This window comes from Sapajus apella, unplaced genomic scaffold (assembly GCF_009761245.1).
Source record: "Sapajus apella isolate SASKATOON/1434 unplaced genomic scaffold, GSC_monkey_1.0 scaffold92, whole genome shotgun sequence".
Lineage (NCBI taxonomy): Eukaryota > Metazoa > Chordata > Mammalia > Primates > Cebidae > Sapajus > Sapajus apella.
The window spans coordinates 4,664,429-4,681,617 of NW_022437032.1; positions in this window are offsets into that span (position 1 = coordinate 4,664,429).

Here is a 17,189-nt window from a genome sequence, read left to right on the forward strand (position 1 = left end):
ACTCCTCCAGGAATGACCTTGGTCCCAGTTGCTTGCATAAGTCCTTCTTGCAGTGCTGCAGGTCCGTCACACATCTGTTAACATTTGAATCTTGCAGTGTTTCCCCTTCCCCTCGCAGCCCATACCATGATTACACAGCAGTGGAGAGTACAAAAGTGCTTCTTTTTAAAACATTGCATCTACAGCTACATTCTCTACTTTTCCTCTAGTGGACGCACCACATGCCATTTTAAAAGGTGAGTTCCCGGGGTGCCAAATGGCCTCCATGGTGAGGAGAGGCTGGAAACACAGAGTGGTTACATTTCCAAGGTACAACGGCATCCAAAACTGTTGTGGCCACCCACCACTCCTGTCTCACCCTGAGAACCCTAAGCACAGGCATAACAGTGTCTGCAGGTGGCTGTGGATCTTGAACAGGTGCTGGTTCTACGGCAGTGCTGGGCTTCACTGGAGGTTCTCATCCAGGTTCCCATATTGCAATGGACAAGGTTCTGAGTCGACACCACTGCACATGCATTGGCTGTATAATGTTCAGGAAAAGAGATTCCTCCCTCCGCTTCCCCTGGGCCTTCTTGGTAGGTACATTGAGGGTACCAGAAACACAAACACCACCACCACCAACAACAAAAACCTGGAGTAACTATATTAATTTCATACAACACTATTGTATGTAATTAATGTAATTTGTATGTAGAACAAAGTTTCAGGGAGAAAAATCAATCAGATGGCTTTGCATAACAGTAGAGTCGTCAATTTTCTAAGGAGGCATAACACTTCTAAACATGTATGTACCCAGTAACAGAACATCAAAATACACAAGACAAAAAGTCATAGAACTGAAAGGAGAAAAAGACATATCCACAACCACAGCTGGAAACATCAGCATTCCTCTCTTAACGACTGATTCAACAAATAGGCATAAAATCAGTATTGACATAGAAGACAAACAATATCACCCACCAACTGGACTTAATTCACATTTATAGAACAGTCTATCCAACAACAGAAGAATGCACATTTGCCTCAAGTGTGTGTGAAAGACTCACCGAGATATACACACTCATCACAATCTGGTCCATAAAGCAAACCTTAACAAATTTAAGAGAATTGTAATCATAACTATTTTGTTCCTGAATTATAACAAAACTGGACTAGAAAACAATAAGGGAAAGACAGCTGGAAAATCCGCCAAATATTTGAAAATTAAACAATACACTTCTAAACAACTCATTGAGACTCAAGAGGAAATGGCAAGGAGATTAAAAAATATTTGGATGGAATGAAAATGAAAATAAAACATCAAGATTTGTGGACTGCAGCTAAAGCCATGGTAAGATTTATAGCATTCAATGGTTTATATTTGAAAAAAAGAAAAAGCTAAAACCAGTAACCAAAGCTTCTACTTCAATAAACCCAGAGAAAGAAGAGCAAATTTAAATTCAAAGAAAGCAGAAGGAAAGAAAAACAAAGAGTAAAGCAGAGATCAAGAAAATTGAAAAGAATGGAGACAAATAGTAAAACCAAAGCTCATTCTTAGAGAAGACAGATAAAACTGATAAATCTCTAGCAAGAGTGACCAAGGAAACAGACAGAGGAAACGAATTAGCAATATCTGAAATGAAAGAGGGCACCTCACTTCTGAAGCCACAGACCTAAAAGGATAATAACAGAATACTGTGACCAACTCCACTTCCTTAAATTCAACAACTTAGATGAAATGAAACAATTCCTCCGAAGATACCAAATATTAAAATTCACCCAAGAAGAAACAAATAACCTGAATTGTCCCATGTCCATTAGAGAAATTATATATGGAGTTTAAAACCTTCCAGAAAAAAAGAAAAGAAAATGAATACTCCAGGCCCAGATGGTTTTACCAGCAAATTCTTCCAAAAGTTTTAAGAAATGATAATACCAATTCTATACAATCTCCTCCAGAAAATAGAAGAGAATATTTCCCAGCTCATTTGGTAAGGCCAGCATTACCCAAACCAGACAAAAACATTATAAGAATACAGACAAAAAAATAAAACAACCTCCCCGTAAACAAACAAACAAAAAAAACATTATTCTTCCAGCATTCCTTGTAGCTGAGACCTCATCATGTGGCACAGACTCCATCAATCAGATAGTGCCATGTGATATTCAATTCAGAAGTGAGCAAATGGCTGGGCACAGTGGCTCACGCCCATAATCCTAGCACTTTGGAAGGCCCAGGCAGGTGAACTGCTTGAACCCAGGAGTTCATGACCAACCTGGGCAACATGGCAAACCCCATCTCTACAAAAAATACAAAAATTAGCCGGGCATGGTGTGGCACTTGCCTGTAGTCCCTGCTACTTGGGAGGCTGAGGTGGGAGAATCTCTTGAGACCAGGAGGCAGAGGTTGCAGTGAGCTGAGATCACGCCACTGTTCTCCAGCCTGGACAACAGAGTGAGACCCTGACACACATACACACACAAAAGTGTGCACATGAAGACACTGGCGTCTAGAGAATCTAATTCCTGTAGAGGGTGTGTGGCTGTCAGGGGCAGCAGAGGCTGGGGTATTCAGTAAAATTATAGCTTTATTCCTGGTTGCATAGTTCCCAGGCTGACGCTGGCACTCCTGGAGATGATGTGAGCTATGTAATCTCCTTTAGTTTTCTTCCTGCTTAAGTGCTAGAGTGGATACTGTTACTTGCAACTAAGAAGTCAGACTGACAAGAGGGAAAAGACAGTGAAACAGATAACTGTGAAACAGTGTACTAAGGAACATAAGAAGGGGATGTTCCGGCTACAGATGAAGTGAATGGTCCCGAGAGGCACTGCAGCAGACGGATCCTGAGCACGGTTCTTAAGGTCAAAGTTCTGGATTCAAACTCTCACTCTGCTGTGGCTTAGCTAACAGGGAGTTGCTCAACCTTTCTGAGCATTAGTTTCCTTTTTTCTAAAATGGGACAATAATACGTAACTCATGGAAGGATTATAAGAATAGAATAACCTTTGTAAGGCAAAGGCTTATTAAACATGGTTTAAAACTCATTAATTAACAGTTATTAAACAGCATTATCACCAACCCAGCCAGCAATGTGGGAAAAAGTCAGGAAACGAATGTCGGAGGAGAGCACCTTCAAGCCAGTTATTGAAGAAAGAGCCTAAGAACACAGCACATGGCTGGCACAGAAAAGGAGCTTGGCATACAGAGGAAACTGAACCGTGTCTTATCTTCAAAACAACATGAATCACAAAAGCATTTATGCTGAATGAAAGATGTCAGATACAAAAGGTCCATTCTGTATGATTACATTTATATGAAATCCTAAAACAGGCAAAATACATTTATAGTGACAGAAAGAGCATAGCAGTTGCCTAAGGTGGGGTAGGGGGAGGGTGACACAGAGCAGGAGGACTCTTTCTGGAGTGACAGACTAGCGTCACATCTTGATTGTGGTGGTGGTTACATGGGTGTATGCATTTGTCAAAACGCAGCCTGTACAAGTAAATGGGTACATTGTATTGTATGAAAATTACACTAAAAACCCAGAATCTGCTCACCTCTATCCCTTGTCAAGCCCTGTCAACAGCAGTTAAATTCCCACTGCTGCCCTCTCCACCTGCAAATTGATGGCTCCAATCTACACAGTTCCCAGCACATCATTACAGCTTGTTAACTTGGAGTCACCCAGACAGATTTCTCTCCCCATCCAACTTTGAATTCAGTCAGAAAAAGGCAGATTAGCAAAACACTACTAGAGTTAGAATTGATAAGAAGCAGCTAATTTTTCCAGAACTTCACTAACATCGCCCCTCAGGGATGACTCAGTAGAAGCACTCACCCCCTGGCTGCCTGCCCTCAAAACCTTTCCCCACTGCATCATCACAGCTTCACTCCACAAATACTGTGTAGACCACCTACCATGTGCCAGATACTGGAGTCTGGGGATACAGTGGCGATTAATGGGTGTTTGGGGTGCAGTGGAGGACACAGATTAGTTAAAACCGAGATTATAGGACAGCATGGGAAGTGCTGTGTTAGAGAATGGCTGAAAGCATTGGAGGAATGCAGGGAAGTAGAAGGAAAAGAAATCAAGGAAGCCATCAGAGGAGGTGACCCTTGAGATAAGTTTTGAAGGAGGAGTAGGAGCTAGATAGATCCTGCTTTTTGAGAGACTATGAATAACTGTTCTTTGGGGAGTTTCTGCAATGTGACAAACTCTGGGCTGGGCTCTTCACATGGTTTATCTCATTTCAACGATCACAACTACTCTCCCCATCTTCCAGATGAAGAAATTAAGTCTCAAAGGTAAAATGGCTTGTTCAAGATTACTCAGATGATGAAGATTAGTACTTATGGCTAACAATTTCAAACTACTTTCTCTTTGCCAGGTCCTGACCAGGCATGGTGGCTCACACCTATAGTCCCAGCACTTTGGGAGGCCAAGGTGAGCGGATCACTTGAGGTCAGGAGTTCAAGACCAGCCTGGCCAACACAGCGAAACCTTGTCTCTACTAAATATACAAAAAAAAAAAAAATTAGCTGGGTGTGATGGTGCATGCCTGAAGTCCCAGCTACTTGGAAGGCTGAGATAGGAGAATCGCTTGAACCCAGGAGGCAGAGGTTGCAGTGAGCCAAGATTGTGCCATTGCAGTCCAGCCCAGACGACAGAGGGAGACTCTGTCTCAAAATAAAATAAACTAGTTAGAAATCTTTGCCAGATCCTGATTAGAATTATTGCACCAAATTCTTTTGACAGTCCTACAAGGTGGATGTAATTACCAGAGTCCCTTTTATACATGAAGAAACTGAGGCTTAGAAAGGGTAAGTGATTTACCCTAGGTTACGTGGCTAAAGCCCAGGTAGTCTAACTCCAAAGCGCATGTTCTCAAGCATGACTCCACACTGCCGGACTTACTCCAGGGTCTGTGTTCTCAGCCACGAAAATAAATCTCATAGAAAGGTGATGCGCAGGTTAAATGAGGTAGATCCTGTAAAGCTCTTAGCATGCATCTGGCACCCCACAAGCACCCTATACTCTTGGCTGCTGTTACTAAGGACTGATACTCAGGCACTAAAAGTGACCCATCCATCCAACACAGGCTTACCAACTGCCTGCCACATGCCAGGCACCGTGCTGGGCACTGCGGGTGCCGCAATGGAGAAGGGTCCAAGAGCCCGGGGCTTCCATCCACAGAGTGTGTGCCACCCCATTCAAGATTGCGTGCATCCTAAGGATGCACCAACACTCCTGACAGGAGGTACGACTGTATTTCTGCTCTGGTCTCAAGATACATTTTTTCAAAAAAAAGCTCAGCAGAGAAAAAAGTCAGGGAAAAGAAATACTGCAAATGCTAATAACGGTTGCCTTCAGGGGGTGGGACGATGGATGAATTTTTTTCTCTTTAACGCTTTCCTGCATTTTACAGTTTTTCTCCAAGGGAAAAATGTCAAAAAGATGAGAAATGAGGATGGTCGAGGAGCAAGGACAAAAGGGCCTGTGGGCTGCCGGTCTGACCTGCTCCACTCTCACAGTTCCGCTACTGGGCTCAGTGTTTGAAGGAGCAGAGGCCACTCCCCCATCCAAGCCCCTGTGTCTGGTCTTCTGCAGCACGAGTGACACACTTTTCTCACGTTCCATTCCCACATCACCCCTTCCCCTTATTTTCTCCTCTTCTTGACATTCAATTTCATCCAGAAAAATAATGAGACACGGGTTTCTAAATTGGAACGAATAAATGACATTCCTATTCATTATTTAATCTGCTCTCAGACTTGAATGAACACTTCCAGGGGTAATTACCGCAAGACTCCAAGACTCCAAATTCATTTCTAGGAAGTGGTTGCCGGCGGCACGCACAGAAGGTACCGACACCATGCAATATTGATGAGGCAACACTTCCCAAGAATATCGGGGCAGGAAAGCAACTGGAGAAACCTCACCCAGTGAATATGAAAAACGTTTGCTTGGGTTTTATTTTTCCCCAAGTGTTTCGGCAAAGAAAAGAACTTAGTTCTCTCCTCCCCTCTCCCCATGACAAACACACAAACACACTGATTTGGGCTCTTCATCAGCCTGGCTCCTAGTGTGTGAGGGGACCAGCGTTAGAAGCAGCCACACAACATGGACCCCAGATACCAAAGAGAGTCCAGGGAGGTCACCTCTTCATGGACTGTCTCACTCCAACTACTCTGATGAAATTCAACCACTCAAACATTTCCTGATTATCTACACAGCAGGTGTGTAGTATGTTTCAAAAACATGACAAAAAAGCACCAATCATAAAAGAAGAAATGGATAAACTGATCTTAATAAAAATTAGAACCTTCTGTTCATCAAAAGATCCCAGGAAGAAAATAAGAAGGCAATTCACAACCTGGGAGAAAACATTCCCAATACATCCATCTGATAACAGACTTGTATTCCGCACGTATAATAAAGTCTTACAACTCAATGAGAAGAGAAAATAGGAACAGTAGAACAAACAAAGGATTTGCACAGACCCTTCAGAAAAGAAGGCATACAGATGGCAAATAAACACATTGAAAAGATGCTCGATATCTTCAGTCATCAGGGAAATGCAAGCTAAAACTGCAATGAACTACTACTACATATCGATTAGAATAGCAAAAGTTTTAAAGAAACCTGACAACACCAAGTGTGGTGAAGGTGTAGGGCAACTGGAACTTCCATACATTGCAGGTGGAAATGTAAATTGGTAAATCCACTTTGGAAAACAGCTTAGCATGTACTGTTAAGGTAAATATGTACTTATCGTATGACCAAGCAATTTCACTCTGAAGTATTTATACCAGATAATGAAAATATGTGTCCACAAAAACGCTTGTCTGTCAATGTTCATAGCAGCTTTATTCATAATAGCCAATAACTAGAAACAATAAATACAAATAAACAGGTGAATAAACAATTTGAGGTACACTCAAAGGATGGAACGTGACTTAGTAATAATAAGGAACAAACTACCGATAGAAGCAGTGACATGTATTATGCATGAACATAACGCTGAATGAAAGAAGCCAGATATAAGGAGTGGAATCATACCAAGTGGTAAGAGTCCATACATAGAAACTTGAAGAACAGGCAAAACTAACATATAATGATAGGAAACGGATTGGTGGCCACACGTGGTGGCTCATATAGCACTTTGGGAGGCTGGAGCAGGAGAATTGCCTGAGCCCAGGGGTTCAAGACCAGCCTGGGCAACATGGTAAGACCCTGTCTCTATTTTTTAAAAAAAAGAAAAATGGATTGGTGGGTGCCTGGAATAAGGTGGGGGATGGGGGTTGCCCACCAAGGGATACTAGGGAATTTTTCTGGAAGGTTGGAAATGTTCTACGTCTTGATTGAGATGATGGTTACAAGAGTGTTGACATTTGTTAAAATTCATCAAACTCATTTTTATGCCTTTTTTTTTTTTTTTGTCTTTTTGGTTTGTTTTTTTCCTTTTTGTGGAGAACGTGGTCTTGCTATATTGCCCAGGCAGGTCTCAAACTCCTGGGCTCAAGCTATCCTCCCGCCTCTGCCTCCCTAAGAGCTGGGATTACAGGCATGAGTCACAGCACCCGGCCATCAAACTCATTTTAAAGTGTGTGCTTTTTATGATATATGCATTATACCTAATAAAGTCAATTAAATTTTAAAAAGAAAAGCCATTTCCTCCAGTTCTAAGATTTCATAATGTTTTTGGGTTTTTTGTTTGTCTATTTTTGAGACAGAGTCTCACTCTGTTGTCCAAGCTGGAAAGCAGAGGCATGATCTTGGCTCACTGCAACTGCTGCCTCCCAGGTTCAAGAGATTCTACTGCCTCGGCCTCCTGAGTAGCTGGGATTGCAGGAGAGTACCACCAGAGCCAGCTAATTTTTGTATTTTTAGTAGAGACAGTTTCACCACATTGGCCAGGATGGTCTTGAATTTCTGACCTCCAGTGATCTGCCCACCTCAACCTTCCAAAGTGCTAGAATTATAGGTGTGAGCCACCACACCCAGTCAGATTTAATGAATTCTAAGAGTTATCCAGTATTCTCCTTATAAGAAAATGAATGAAATGAGCTGTACACACAGACCAATACTTTTCCAGCATGTCCAAGCCCAAAATCTGCATCTCAACTCTTTATGGGCTTTTGTTAAATCCTAACTGTGTGTTGCATGTCAGGAAGCAATGCAGCAAAACAGTTAAGAGCACAGCTTTGGAAGCAGATAATTCTGAATCCAAATCCTGCTTTTAACAATACTGGTGGGCAAAGAACATTGAGATTATAGGAGTCCCTTGCTGGTATGCAGCAGCTGTTACGCCTTCTTCTATGGTAATAGACCACTAAACTTTGGCTGGGAATATGGCTTCCTAGAATGAAGACTACATTTCCCAGGCTTCCTTGCAACTCAGTATGGCCCTGCACTATTCACCAGTATTAGTGAGAAGCAGGGCTGCCTTGCATCAGGTCTCTTCCACACATGCACATGAATGTTCACTGCAGCACAGTTTACAATAGCAAAGACCTGGAACCAACCCAAATGCCCATCGATGATAGACTGGACAGGGAAAATGTGGCACATATACACCATGAAATATTACACAGCCATCAAAAACGATGAGTTCATGTCCTTTGTAGGGACATGGATGAACCTGGAAACCATCATTCTCAGCAAACTGACACAAGAGCAGAAAATCAAACACCGCATGTTCTCACTCATAGGCAGGTGTTGAACAATGAGAACACGTGGACACATGGAAGGAAATGCTACACACTGGGGTCAGTTGGGGGGAAATAGGGGAGGGAAGCAGGGGGTGGGGAGCCGGGGGGGATAGCATGGGGAGAAATGCCAGATATAGGTGAAGGGGAAGAAGGCAGCAAATCACACTGCCACGTGTGTACCTATGCAACAATCTTGCATGTCCTTCACATGTACCCCAAAACCTAAAATGCAATAAAAAAAAGGGAAAAGAAAAAAAAAAAGAGAGATGGTGTGCAGGTCCCCTCGGTCCTCGCCATTCCTTTCCCTCTCTGTCTTGTGGGCCTGGAATGCACATGCTTCCATATTGGATCAAGAGGCCATACACAGCAGGGCAAAAGTCCAGGTGTTTATAGCATTGACTCAGAACTGCCAGACCTCCCAGCCCTGGGTACCTGAGCTCAGATAATTACAGCAGAGAAATAAGCATCCCTTTCCCTTGTTTTGAATTTCAATCAACTTGAGCTCAACCCAATCCTAACTAAAATGCCTGTCTCTGCAAATTTGTGCATGTAAAATCTGAGTTTATAAAGGCAGGAAAGGGCTTCACAAGCTGTTGAAGGAGTTGAAAGCAGCCCAACATGTCTGGAATATGGCATTTGAGGGAAGACATAGGGAGGATAAAGGGAGAAAGGCAACTGGGGAGATGGGCAGAGAGTCCACTCAGGCCCCTGCAGGTGGGTTAACGAGTTGGGTCTTTGCCTGAAAAGTAATGAAAAACAGCAGCTAACTAATCAGCATTTTGAGACCGATTCCTCCATCTGCTCCATGGAGAACCAGCGGTAAGGAGCAATGCAGGGAGGCATGGAGTCCAGGCAGGAGGCTGCTCCAGGGCCCAGGTGGCCTTGGCCAGGCGGCCCTCTTATCTTCCAGGCAGTGTGGCAGCTAATGAAAGACCTCATTATCCATTCCTTAGGGAGGCCAAGGTCTCAAACCCACATGCCCATGGAGGCCCTGCAGAGGAAGCAGGGAGGAGGCGGGACAAGGCTGAGGGTGGGGGAACATTCATTGCTGGATAGCCTGCACCCCCACAAGACAGCCCCCCTCGCTCCCACCCACCCATCGGTTGTTGCCCTGCGGAAGACAGTCCTGGATCCCCAAGGCTGCCAGTTTTTCAGAAGCTCAAAAGACGGATTACTATGGGAACCTGTTTTTTTTTTAGGCAGGCAGACCATTCCTGTGAGTAGCAAAACAAACTTGTCCTTGGGCAGAAGCTGACCTGCAGGCTGCCAAGTTGAGGCCTCAGACTACCTTCCCTTCTCTCTCTTTCTGCTTCTCCCAAGCCCACCTCCAAAATTTAAATGAGAAACTAAAACTTGCCACAGGAGCAGTACATGCAGATAACACTTTGAGATCAGTAACTGCAGGGTTCCAATCAGTGTGCTGGATAACTTCGTTTTGGGAAATTAACACAAGGGAGAAATTGAAATTTCCATCTGAAATTCCAAGAATGCTCAGAAACCCTGGGAATGTGCTATGTGCTAGACAGAAGGCTTGGGCCCCAGAACAGGGATGCTGGCCCTGCCTCACCCACACTCTCTTCCTAAGATCTCTCTGCCCCTTTCCCCCCTCCCTGAACGGGTCCCTGAAGGCAGCTGGCTGAGGACAGAGGTGACGCTCTGTTGATACATTATAATCTCCTGCAACTGCCTGCTCCAGACACAGTCTGATAACCCTCTTGTTCCAGATGTGTTATGACAAAACAGAAAACATGGATCTCTAGGGAGACTAATCCAGCCAAGCAGATGGAGAGGTAGCATACTGCCATTTGATGGGTATAGACCTGGGATCAGACCACAGGCCAAACCTGGCCTACTACCTGATTTTGCAAATAAAGTTTTATTGGCACACAGCTGCACCTTTGCTACGTTTCATTCACGGCTGCTTCTCAGCAACAACAGCAGAGTTGAGAAGTGGCAAGACAGGCTGGCAATATAGCCCCCAGAGCCAAAGATATTTGTTATCTAGTCCTTTATAGAACACGTTTGCCCTGGAATAGAGCAAAACACAGCAGATATTCAGGGTGGACTGTGTCAGGGATGGCACACACACTGGATCATTTAACCTTCAAACAATTCTTAAGAGGGTAGGTTTATTATTTCCCCCCCTCCCATTTTATTTTACTTATTTTTATTTTGTTTTTAGAGATGGAGTCTTGCTTTGTCACCCAGGCTGGAGTGCAGTGGTGCTATCACAGTAGTTCACTGTACCCTCAGCCTCCTGGGCTCAAGCGATCCTCCTGCCTCAGCCCCCAGAGCAGCTGGAACTACAGGCATGTACCACCACTTGGCTCATTTTTTAATTTAAATTTTGTAAAGCTGGAATCTCGCTATGTTGCCCAGGCTGGTATCATGCTATCCTCCCACCTCAGCCTCTCAAAGTGCTGAGATTACATATGTGAGCCACCGTGCCTGGCATATCTCACTACGTTAGAGAACAGAGGTTCGGTGAGGTTAGCTGACTCAAGGGTGCCACAGGGAATCAGTGGAGACTTCATTCTAAGCCTGGCCTTTCCACTACACCAGTAGGTGTCAACAGAGATGGAACTTTCCCCAGTAGGGCATTTTGAAAATTCACAGGAACATTCTAGAGGTACCATTGGCATTTAGAGGGTGAGCGCGAGGGCTACCGACTGCCCTGCCATGCACAGCACAGTCCTGCAGGAAGAGAGAATTGCCACAAGTCCCCCACACTCCCCAAGTAAAACACACGTTTACAAGTATCTGAGGCCAAGCCTGATTCCATTTTGCACAAAGTATTTTGGGTATGATTTCTCTGCACATGATTCTTCCAGGAATGTACCTACCATTACCATGTAAACAAGGGAGTATTGTACTTTCTTTTGCTCAGAATTTTACCAAAATTTGCTGGCCTTTTCAGCAAATCACATCCCTATGAGCAACGTGGCTTGTGGTGTCTGAGCCACAGGAGAACACACCTGTGTTAAAGCAACCTTGCTAAGCTGATTCTGATTCGGTGCACCTGGAGTCTGGCCCGGGCGCTATGATTACCTTTTTAGTGGCCCTCTACACTTGAGTAATTCTGGTGCTGCTAGACAATGGACCATGCTTTGAGACATGCTGGGTTTTTTTTGTTTTTGTTTTTTTTTTTTTTTTTTTTGAGACGGAGTTTCGCTCTTGTTACCCAGGCTGGAGTGCAATGGCACGATCTCGGCTCACCGCAACCTCCGCCTCCTGGGTTCAGGCAATTCTCCTGCCTCAGCCTCCTGACTAGCTGGGATAACAGGCACGCGCCACCATGCCCAGCTAATTTTTGTACTTTTAGTAGAGACGGGGTTTCACCATGTTGACCAGGATGGCCTCGATCTCTTGACCTTGTGATTCACCCACCTCGGCCTCCCAAAGTGCTGGGATTACAGGCGTGAGCCACCACGCCCGGCCCGAGACATGCTGTTTTAAGGATGTCAAACCAGTGTTTTGATTCATTTTGGTTTTGCTGGAATGTCAGGATCTCTCTGGGTTAAGGAAAGAAGGGAATGTCAAACACAGAAAGAGCTACCGTGTGTCAGGGAGAGGGTCTTCTCAGGGAGAGGGTCTTCAGCTATGTTAGCGTTTCTGTCAAGGCCAGTGTGGTCCATGTTTGTTGTCACAGAGAGTCAAAGGGAAAGGAGAAATGCCAGCCTGTCACAGAAACCTGCTGAGTAACAGCCATCCTTGAAATTTGCCCCTCGTGTTTGGTTAAGATTTTTCAACACCAGTGCCAACAGACAGGCTCTTTGCCACCATGAGCTGGAGAGAAATAGAATCCTGGGACTAGAACTCAGTGCCTGGAACAAGCCCATCTCACTGAGACTTCACAGAAGGTCTTTGCATGACCCTTGCTTGTACCCAGGAGCCACAGGCCATTTGGAACTTCTCTGAAGACAAACTCAGGCTTAACGACCCATTTTCCTGTGCCCTTGGAAAATGGTCTCAGGCACACAAGAGTCAATTAAAATCAGAGTCCACCAACTTGAATGAAATAGCCCTGGGCCACAGAGACAAGTCCCAAGCCTGGCGCCCACACCAGGCAAAGCAAGCAGTGGCCTCCGGAGAAAAGCAATTATTTAGGGTTGCAGCAAAGATGTGAACTACTAGCAGGGGCCTCTAAGTTCCCTCACCTTCCCAGCAGCCTCTGCAAACATCCAAACATCCTGGATACTGAATGCCTCGGTGGGAGATCATTAAACCATGTTCCCCATGCTGGCCTCAGCTTTGAAGAACAGTACACAGGCACACTAACACCCAAGGTCCCGCCAGGACATGGGAGGGCCTGCTCAACCCTGCCCCGCCCCGGGATAGGAACTGATATTTAGTGAAACTCCAAGTGCACCAGCTCCACACACACCATCTCATTGAACTCTCAGGACAATCTCTCAAGTGGGGACTGCACTGTTCCCATTTTATGGATGGTCACACTGAGGCTCAGATAGGTTAAACGATATTTCCAGGGTCATAGGGCTTGCAAATGGCTAACCCTGGGCTCTTCACCAGTCTGCCATATTGCTTACTTCAGTGGACAAGGGCATGAGCTCTGGAGCCAGGGTGCCTGCACTCAAACTGTGAATCTGTCTTACGCTGGCTGTGTGACGCTGAGCAAGCTGCTTTCCTTCTCTGTGCCCCAGTGACCTCATCTGTAAAATGGGAATCATCTTACACACCTCATAAGTATCACACTGATTGAATAACCCACATACTGCTTGGTACAAAGCCCAGCACTTTCTAAGGACACAATAAATATGAGTTGGCTATAGTTTAGATGTGTGTCCTCTGCAAACCTCCTCTGGAAATGTGATCCCCGATGTTGGAGGTGGAGCTTGGTGGGAGGTGTTTTGGTCATGAGGGTGGATTTCCTCATGAATGACTTGGTGCCCTCCTTACGGTACTGAGTCAGTTCTCACTGTTAGTTCACATGCCAGCTGCTGTTTAAAGAGCCCGGTGCCTCCTCCCTTTTCTCTTGCTCACTCTCTTGCCATGCTACACACCTGCTCCCCGTTCACCTTCCACTATGATTATAAGCCTCCTGAAGCCCTCCCCAGAAGCAGATGCTGGTATCATGCTTCCTGTACAGCCTGCAGAGCAGTGAGCCAAATAAACCCCTTCCCTTTGTAAATTACCCAGCCTCAGGTATTGCTTCATAGCAATACAAAACAGACTGATGCAGCTCATGTGATAACAGGGGTTCTGTTACTAGTACCCACTTATGCCAAATGCAGCTCTGACCCAGAAGAGCAAGGCCTGGAAGTGGCCAGTGCCATCAACACAGAGCCATCCTGGAGCCCGTGCGTCTCTCTCATCTCATCAGACCAACGAAGTGACAACCACGGTGTGTTCCCAACTCTGTGAGGGAGAGGAGGTGCATGTGGTGCGTCCCTGTGTGTGCACAGGACACCGGGTGCAGTCATGTAATTAAACAGAGCTGCAAAGGGGCACTTTGTTTGATGGGGCAAGCCGTCCCAGGGAAACACTTTTAAGAAAATGGCAGGAGGCCTCGTATTTTAAAAAGTCATCCTCCCTCTACTTCTATGTATTCATATATCCAAAAGAACTGAAAGCACGGACTGGAACAGATATTGGCCCGCCCATGTTCATAGCAGCATGACTCACAATAGCCAAGAGGTAGAAGCAACCAAAGCGGCCAGCAGTGGATGAACAGACAAACAAAATGTGAAATATACACACACTGAAATATTACAAAAGGAAGGAAACACAGACACACACTCCATATTCATGCTGCACAAATGAATGACTCTACCTCTTTGCAGTTATGGGGCTGGGGAGCAAGTCACAGGCTACGCCGTGGATGAACCTTGAGGACAAATGCTAAGTGAAATAAGCCAGACACAGAAGGACAAACAGTGTGAGATGTTAAACGCAGAGTAGTCAAATTCACAGACAGAAAATAAAATGGCGGTTGCCAGGGGCTGGGAAGAGGAGGAAGTGGGGAGCTGGCACTTAATAGGTATGGAAGCACTTAATAGGCATGGTTTCAGTTTTGCAAGATAGAGTTCTGGACATGGATGGTGGTGACAGTAGCAAGACAATCTGAACGTACTTAATGTCACCTAACTGTACACTTAAAAATGGTTACGCTGGTAAATTTTATGTTACATGTATTTTACCACATTAAAAAAAAAAAAAAGTAAAAATAGACCAGATGCAGTGGTTCAGCCCTGTAATCTCAGCACTTTGAGAGGCTGAAGTGGGCAGATTACTTGAGCTCAGGAGTTCGAGACCAGCCTGGACAACAAGGTGAGACCCCATCTCTACAAAAATTATACAAAATTAATACAAAAATTATCCGGGTGCAGTGATGCATGCACTTGTAGTCCCAGCTATTCAGGAGGCTGAGGTGGGAGGATCACCTGAGCCTGGGAGACGGAGGTTGCAGTGAGCTGAGATCGCATCACGGCCCTCCAGCCTGGGCGACAGCAATAACAGCAGCCAAGTTAAGATGGTAAATTTTACGTTACATGTATGTTCTAAAAATATACAACACACTTGCTAAGTAAAGAAGCCAGTCACAAGGACTAAGACTCCATTTATGTGAGATGTTCAGATAGGCCAACCCATGGATTCAGAAATTCGATCATGGTGGCCATGGGTTCAGGGAGTTGGTGCAACAGGCAATGACATTTTTGGGATACTGAAAAATGTTCTGAAATTAATAGTGGCTATGTCTACACTACTGTGAACGTACTGACGACTCCTGAATTCTGCACTTTAAAGGAGTGAGTCTTACGGTGTGTGAGTTATGTCTTAACATAAACGGCTATACAAAGGAAAGTTGCTGTCGGGAAAAAAATCATGCTCTCCTCTGCTCGCTTCCCCGCAGTGATCCCTGTGCTCCTGGCTTGAAGCCTTTGCCTACACCATTCTCTCTGCACGAAACCTTTCCCTCCTGGTCCACACCTACCCAATGCATGGTTCATACTTTCTCATCCTTCAAGCATAAGCTTCATTTCCAGGAACCTCCCTTCCTGCCTGGGACCCAGAGCACCTGGAACTCCCCTCGGAAGATTCACAGATGTATGTTCCCTTCTCCCAGCGGCAACACCTAGAATCCATCACACTCCACAAATGAATGGCCCCACCTCTTAGCAATTGCGGGGCTAGAGGGCAAGTTACAGCTTCCCTGACCTTGCTCTTCCTCACCTATAAGATGGAGCTAACACTGCTTCCCTCATGGAAGTTTATGCGTTGTGGCCAGGCACAGTGGCTCATGCCTGTAATCCCAGCACTTTGGGAGGCCGAGCCGGGCAGATCACTTGAGGTTGGGAGTTTGAGATCAGCCTGGTCAACACGGTGAAACCCCATCTCTACTAAAAATACAAAAATTAGCCAGGTGTGGTGGCCCATGTCTGTAATCCCAGCTATCTCAGGAGGCTGAGGCAGGAGATTTGCTTGTACCCAGGAAGCAGAGGCTGCAGTGAGCCGAGATCATGCCACTGCATTGCAGCCTGGGTAACAGAGCAAGACTATCTCAAAAACAAGGAATTTATGAGTGGAGCCCTTCTGAAGTATCTGCAGTTGGTGACTTCATAAATAGTAGGAAAGACCCCCATTTGGTGATGAGCCTGAGAGGAAATAAGCAACGCTTGAGGCAGTCAAGGCTGAATTCTGAGGTCAAGTGGAGCTGAATGTGGGTTTTAAATTCAACTCGTCTTTCAAGGGTTATTTATTGAGCAAACATGTGCAGACATGGTCCCAGGCACTGAGGGCACAGCGGTGAACAAAACTGACAGGATGGATTGCACAGGGGTGCAAGGCAAGGGCAAGGGACGGTCACACTTGACAATACTGTCGAGCCCCCACTTGGCTGGGGCCCTGCTCTAGGCACTGGGGGGATGGCCGTGGCCAAGGGAGGGAAGAGCCCTGCAGGGCTGGCACCCCGTGGGTGGACAGATGATCAATCAGCAAAGTCACTTCAAATTGTGGCAAATTCCACGAAGCAAGTGAACAAAATGACAGGACAGAAAATAAGCCAGAGCCGTGGACTAGGGCTGGCAAAGAAACAGCCTTTTGGAGGCGTGGCACTGAAGCTGAAGTGAGACCCAGGCATGTGAAGAGACAGAACAGAGAATTCCAGGACAAAGAAACATCCAGGGCAAAGGTCCCAAGGCAGGAACTGCTTACCTTGACCGGGGCGGGGGTTGTTGCTGGGAAATGAGCAGAGTGCAGATGCCATGCAGCCTGGAAAGATGTGATGAGGAATTTGAGCTTTATCCTAAGAGCAATGGGAATGTATTTAAAAAGGTACTGCCTTCTATGAGCACGGCATATGTCCTAGGGAAATGAAGTGAACTCAGGTCCAGTCATTTATATTTTATGCAGAACCAAAGGCACTAGTATATTTCAGCTGCATGAGCAATGCAGGATTTCAACATTACTTAGGCAGGATGAATAGGGGCAGGGAGAGACTGGAGTCAGGGAGGCTGGGGAGGTGCCTCTATTAGATCTA